Raw genomic sequence first — 6,525 nt, 5'->3', positions numbered from 1 at the left:
CAACCCAGGTTGGAAAGATGGATCAGGTCAAGGCTTCTGTATTGATCAGTAGTGAGATCAGGACATTAGTGGCCCTGCACTTTCTGTCTGGGTGAGGTAGGGGGACCCAGTCTAAAAATAAATAAAATAATTATTTTTATTATTAATATAATTTATTTTAATCAATTTATTATTTACTTATTGTTAATATAATTAATAAAGAAAATAATTATAATATGACATGACATTTTATAACACAAAGGATGGAGATCTGAATAATTCCCCAAATGTCTATAAAGGCAGATCTCATGATCTAGATTCTAATTCTAGCTCTGCCATGGTAAATGGTAAAAACTTAGCATTTGGTAAGTCATGTATCCTCTCTGTGCCTCAGTTTCCTAAAATGAGGGAGCTGGGCTAGATGACCTCTAAGGTATCTTCCATCATATATCCTGGGATCCAAGGGCTCAAACTTCTTTTTCTCAGGTGTCCTTCTGGGGACAGCATTGCTTCTCTATGCATAACTATAAAGGAATGGCATGGATTCCACTGGCCACACCTGAAAATCAGGCTTATTACTTTATAATTATGCCTTGGACTTTCCATTCTGGTTCCATGCTACAAGCTCACTGGCTTGATCATTCTTAATCAAGGCTGGAGACAGTCATCATTTTAGTAATGGCAGCTCCAAGTCAGTCAGATTTCAGCTGAAACCTTCTCTCTGACTGATCCCAGCTATTGCTGCCAGGTGAAGGAGCCAGCATTTGCAGAGAGTGTTTGCCCTTTCCCCAAAGGTAAGAGTTACCCTCTTGTTTAAAGTATTCCCTGCCCACTTTGGTTAATTTAGATTAGTTGCTGAGGTCCTGAAATTCTAAGCAAACTTTGATCTTTCTCCCAGCCATCTACTCATGGTGGCTCTGACCTTCTTTGATTAAAGGCATTTTTTTTTTTGAGCAGCACCTGGGACTAAATACATCTACTCTGTGCAAGCAATAAATGTCAGCACAGAGAGTACAGCGTGGTGGACATTAGTGGAACTTATTAGGCAATCTGGCCCTCCTTTTTCTCCCTAGCAACTTTGGGAGCCTCTGCTTTTCACAGAGGGGGATTTGCTGAATGACATGGTTAAGCAAAAAATCCATTTTTGGTCTACAGGAATCAATTCATTTCATTTTTAATAAGCATTTACTGTGTACCAGACTCTGGGGATACAAAGACAAAAAGAACAACAACAAAGAATCCCTGCTCTCTAGGAGTTTTTAGCCTACTAGGGGAATACAACATAGAGGCCAATGAATCAAGTGAAGCTGGAGGGGACTTGGGGAAGTGGGTTGTAGGTGGTAGTACCTGAGCTGTGCTTTGAAGGAAGCCAGGGATTCTAAGAGGCAGACTGAAAGAGGAAGAGCATTTCACATGTGGGAGAACCCCTGTGCCAAAGCAAGGCGTTAGGAGATGCAAGGGCAGGGAACTAAGATCGTTCTGGCTGGAATGAAGAATGTGAAAAGGAAAGTAGTAGGAAATGATGGGAAATTTAAGAGGCAATCAGACTGTGGAGGGGAATTAAAAGTTGTGAGCAGGGACAGTTAGGTGGCGCAATGAATAGAGCACTGGCCCTGGAGTCAGGAGGACCTCAGTTCAAATCCAGCCTCAGACATTTAACACAAAAACTAGCTGTGTAACCTTGGGCAAGTCACTTAACCCCAATTGCCCTCCCCCCCCCAAAAAAAGTTGTGAGCAAAAGTTTTTACATGTTTTTGAATAATGCAAGAAAGAAATTATCATCGTTCTAAATAAGAACAAACTTTTAGGAGGAAAAAACCTACCAATCTAGAAACCAACCATCAAGTGATTTTGAAAGCAATCAAAGAGAGATGATGACCTCTCTTTCATTTGCAAAATGTTTTAAGGTTTGTAAGTCACTTCTAAAAAGTGATAAGGCAGCCTGATGCTGTAGAAAGTGATTAGTATTTGGAGTCAGAGGACCTGCAGTCAACCCTTCACTTGGCCTCATCCTATCTGTGTGACTTTAGTTAATTAACCTTCTGAGGCTTCAGTTTCCTCATTTGTAAAAGGTCTGGTTGGACTAGTTGACCTTGGAGACCCCTTAGAGTTTTGAGTCTGTGATGATGACATAATTTCTGTGATCTGATCCTCACAATGAGGTAGGCAGGGAACCTATCATTCTGTTTATTTTATAGTTCAGGAAACTGAGACATGGGGAGACACCATGGCTAGAAAGTTGGCAGAATTTCTCATCTAAGACTTCTTTCTCCACTGAAGTTCAATGTTCTTTCTACTGATCTGAAAACTAAGTTCAGGATTAAACTGCTTATTATTGGTAATGACAACAATCTGATGAATAGTGATGATAATAACTCAGTTCAGAGGGGTTCCTTATAAAAGGATTAGCCACCAGGCAATAAGTTCTTTTGGCCACAGCAACTCATTAAATGTGTGTAGAAAACTTGTTTTAGTTTTTGGAGGCAATTGGGGTTAAAGTGACTTGCCAGAGTCACACAGCTAGTAAGTGTCTGAGGCCAGATTTCAACTCAGATCCTCCTGACTCTAGGATCGGTGCTTCACTTAGCTGCCCTTGGTGTGGAGGATTTGTGATCTGCAGTGGGGTTGGTTGTTGGTCATTTGCTGTCCTTCATCCTTGAAGAGGATCAGAATGACAGCACTATGCTGGAATCAAGTTACCGTGTGTTGACTGTGGCTCATCAGACAAATACAAGCTTGGAAGGCTCTACCACAGGTCAGGCACAAATAGTCCACATGGACATTTGGAATGGAGATATATCTAATTTTGCATATCTCATGTTACAGTGGTAAAAGGGTTATACAAATCCTGGATCCTTGAAGGAAAACACATGCCAATGACCTACACCTATACAGAACTTTACAGTTATGTACATACATACATATATACAGATTTTAATTTTCCCAGCAATCCTGAGATGGGCATCTAGGTGATGCAGAGAATAATGCCAGGCCTGGAGTCAGAAAGATTCCTGATTTTAATTTCCACTATACTAACTAACTTCTATAACTACCTTCATGGCAACATTTCCTAAAAGCTTTGACTGTGAAAGTCTGTGGTTGGCATATTTCCAAAATCCACACTCCCAGATTTTTCTCTTTTGGTTACACTCCAAAAAAGTTTTGATGTATTCCTTTTAGCTGGCATACTCAAGAGGAAGTCTATAAAGGATCTGGTGCTGTTCTCAGAATCAGGGAGACCTGGGTTTGAATTCTGCCTCTGGTCCTTACTACCTAGGCCATCCAGGAAAGTTACCTAATCTCTCAATCTCACCTTTGCTCATCTGTAAAATAATTAGAAAATGAGGACAAGTGTCTTATAAACTTTAAAGCACTATATAAACATCAGTTATTATCCTCTAAATCTACGCAGAAAGATTAGGCACTTGAAAAGAATCAAGAAAAGAATGTGTAATTTTTAAATAGGGGTATAGCTAGGTGGTTCAATGGATAGAGCACAGAGATTAGACTCAGGAAGACCTAAATTCAAATCTGGTCTCAAATACTAGCTGTGTGACCCTGGGCAAGTCACTTAACCCTGTGTGCCTCAGTTTTCTCATCTATAAAATGAGCCAGAGAAGGAAATTGCAAACCACTCCAGTATCTCTGCCAAGAAAACCCCCAATTGGGCTCACAAAGAGTCAAACATGACTGAAAAACAACTCAACCATAGCAACAACCTACTCTCATATGCTTGAAATGCTCTCTCCTTTCTCCCCTTTATCTCTTAGAATCTCTAGCTCCCTTTAAGGTACAGCTCACCTGCTCTCTCCTTCAGAAGACATTTCAGGATTATCTCAGTTCTAAGTACTCTCCTCACCTGCAAATTTAAATGTCATTAAATACATGTTACTTTGTATTTATTTTGAATATGTCTTATATTTACTTATTTGTGGGCATGTTTATTTCCTCCAATAAAACAGAAGCTCTTTGGGATCAGGCAATATTCTGCTACCCAAGCTCCAGAACCTAGCACAGTGCCTAGCTTAATAAATGCTCGCTGAAGGCGGAGCCAAGATGGCAGAGTAGAAGCAGGACCTCCCTGCTGCTCCCCAATCCATGTAAAAAGGGGACTCTAAACAAACTTTGGAGCTGCAGAACCCACAAAATGACACAGAGAAGCCAACCTCCCGCTGAGGACAGCCTGGCAGGCCGGCAGGAATCGGCCAGCACAGCACTCTGGGAGCCAACCCCAGCCCCACACCAAGGCTTTATCCCCAGGGTGGGCCTGACCAGCTGCGGGCCAGAGGGACTCTAGATCAGCAGCAGCTATGGCCGTTTCCAGAATTATCAACACACGGATATGAAGAACAAAGTGAGAGGTCAGGGCAGTCTGGACTTTGGGACTCAGTAAGTGGGAGTGCGTGGCTTTTGCCCCCCAGGTGAGAAGCCACTGAGACTGCAGCACAGCCAGCCAGCGCCACATGGCAGCTTCAGCTCCTGGCCTGCAGAGTGTAGGGGGACCAAGCACCTGTCTGAGGGGTAATCGCTCTTGCTTTAACCTGCTTGGATCTGGATCGCAGTCTAGGGTGGAGGTCCTGGGGTATATGTCCAGCTTGCCAGAGAGTGTGGAGGCTTCAGAGAGGGCACCCATCTAATACTCCGGCAGCTGAGAAAACCCCAGCGTTTGGGACAAAAGCTCCCCAGTCAGGTGGCAGAGTCCTACTGTGGCAAAAAGCCCAGGGGCCAAGTGACTGAGGGGTGACATGACCAGGCAAAGGAAACAAAGCAGACAGAAGAATCCAACATTAGACTCCTGTTTTGGGGACACAAAGGAGCAAAGCATGGAACAGAAGGAAGACAGTGAAGTCAGAACTCCTGCACCAAAAGCTTCAAAGGAAAATACGAGCTGGTTACAGGCCATAGAGGACCTTCAGAAGCAGATAAGAGAAGTGGAGGAAAAATTGGGAAGAGAAATGAGAACTATGCAAGAAAATTATGAAATGAGAGTTAATAGCCTGACTGAGGAAAATAACACTTTAAAAAACAGACTGACTCAAATGGCAAAAGAGGCTCAAAAAGGCAATGAGGAGAAGAATGCCTTAAAAAGTCAAATTTGCCAGATAAAAAAAGAATCTCAAAAGCTCAATGATGAGAATCATTGCTTCAGAATTAGACTGGAGCAAATGGAAGCTAATGACTTTATGAGAAATCAAGATGCTGTTAAACAGATCCAGACAAATGAAAGAATAGAAGGTAATGTGAAATATATCATGGGAAAAACCACTGACCTGGAAAATAGATCCAGCAGAGAGAATTTAAAAATTATTGGACTACCTGAAAGCCATGATCAAAGTAAGAACTTAGAAATCATCCTCCAGGAAGTTCTAAAAGAAAACTGCCCTGATGTTTTAGAACCAGAGGGCAAAATAGAGGTTGAAAGAATCCACCAATCACCTCCTGAAAAAGATCCCAAAAAGAAAGCTCGTAGAAATATTATAGCCAATTCCCAGATTAAGGGGAGAATATTACAAGCAGCCAGGAAGAAACAATTTGAATATTGTGGAAACACAATCAGGATAACCCAGGATTTGGCAGCTTCTACATTGAGGGATTGAAGGGCTTGGAATATGATATTCTGGAGGTCAAAGGAGCTGGGATTAAAACCAAGAGTCACCTACCCGCAAAACTGTGTATCATGTTTCAGGGGAAAATTTGGTCATTCAGTGGAATAGAGGACTTTCAAGCATTCTTGCTGAAAAAACCAGAGTTGAATAGAAAATTTGACATTCAGATACAAGAAGCATGAGAAGGTAAACGGAAAAGAAATCATAAGGAACTTATCAAAGTTGAACTATTAACATTCCTACATGGAAAAACAATAATTGTAACTTATGAAACTTTTCTTAGTAGTTGAAGGGAATAGAAATATATATATATATATATATATATATATATATATATATATATATGTACACACACACATATATATGTATGTATATGAGGGTATGTGGGCATATGAATACATATGTGAATGTTTGTAAATATACTTACAGGTATACATAGATAGAGGGCACAGGACCAATTTAACAGGAAGGGACAATACTTAAAAGGTAAAATCAAGAGGTGAGAGAAGAATATAATGAGAGGAGATGGGGAGAGACAGAATGGGGTAAACTATCTCATACAGAAGAGGCAAGGGAAAATGGGGAAAATGGTAACAATGGAGGGGAAGAATAGGAAGGCAAAAGGAAATGGGTCAACCTTATTCCCATTGAATTTGGCTTGGAGAGGGAATGAAATACACACTAAATAGGGTATCTCACCCTCCAGGAGAGTAGGGGGGAAGGGGATGAGAGGGGGGATGATGGAAGGGAGGGCAGGCTGGGGGGGGAGGGAAGTTGGAAGCACCCATTTTTGGAAAGGGATGGGATCAAAGTAGAGAATAGAACAAGTGGGAGGTGGGACAGGAGGGAGGGAAATATAGTCAGTCTTTTACAATATATCTACTATGTTATTGTTTTGCATTAGCCACACGTACAACCTATACTGAACTGCTTATCTTCC

At 41.4% G+C, this 6,525-nt stretch overlaps 1 long non-coding RNA gene across 1 annotated transcript; it reads left to right on the top strand.

Moving 5' to 3' along the window:
- Positions 1-594: 594 nt before the first annotated feature.
- On the top strand, positions 595-5,009 carry LOC138174811 (uncharacterized). Its single transcript, XR_011171822.1, has 2 exons — positions 595-773; positions 3,942-5,009. It is a non-coding gene; the product is annotated as an uncharacterized lncRNA (long non-coding RNA).
- Positions 5,010-6,525: the final 1,516 nt, after the last annotated feature.

This window comes from Petaurus breviceps, unplaced genomic scaffold (genome assembly GCF_028583685.1).
Source record: "Petaurus breviceps papuanus isolate PSGF00001 unplaced genomic scaffold, PetGlider_PUasm1.0 76, whole genome shotgun sequence".
NCBI lineage: Eukaryota > Metazoa > Chordata > Mammalia > Diprotodontia > Petauridae > Petaurus > Petaurus breviceps.
This window is presented reverse-complemented; position numbering and strand designations above follow the sequence as displayed.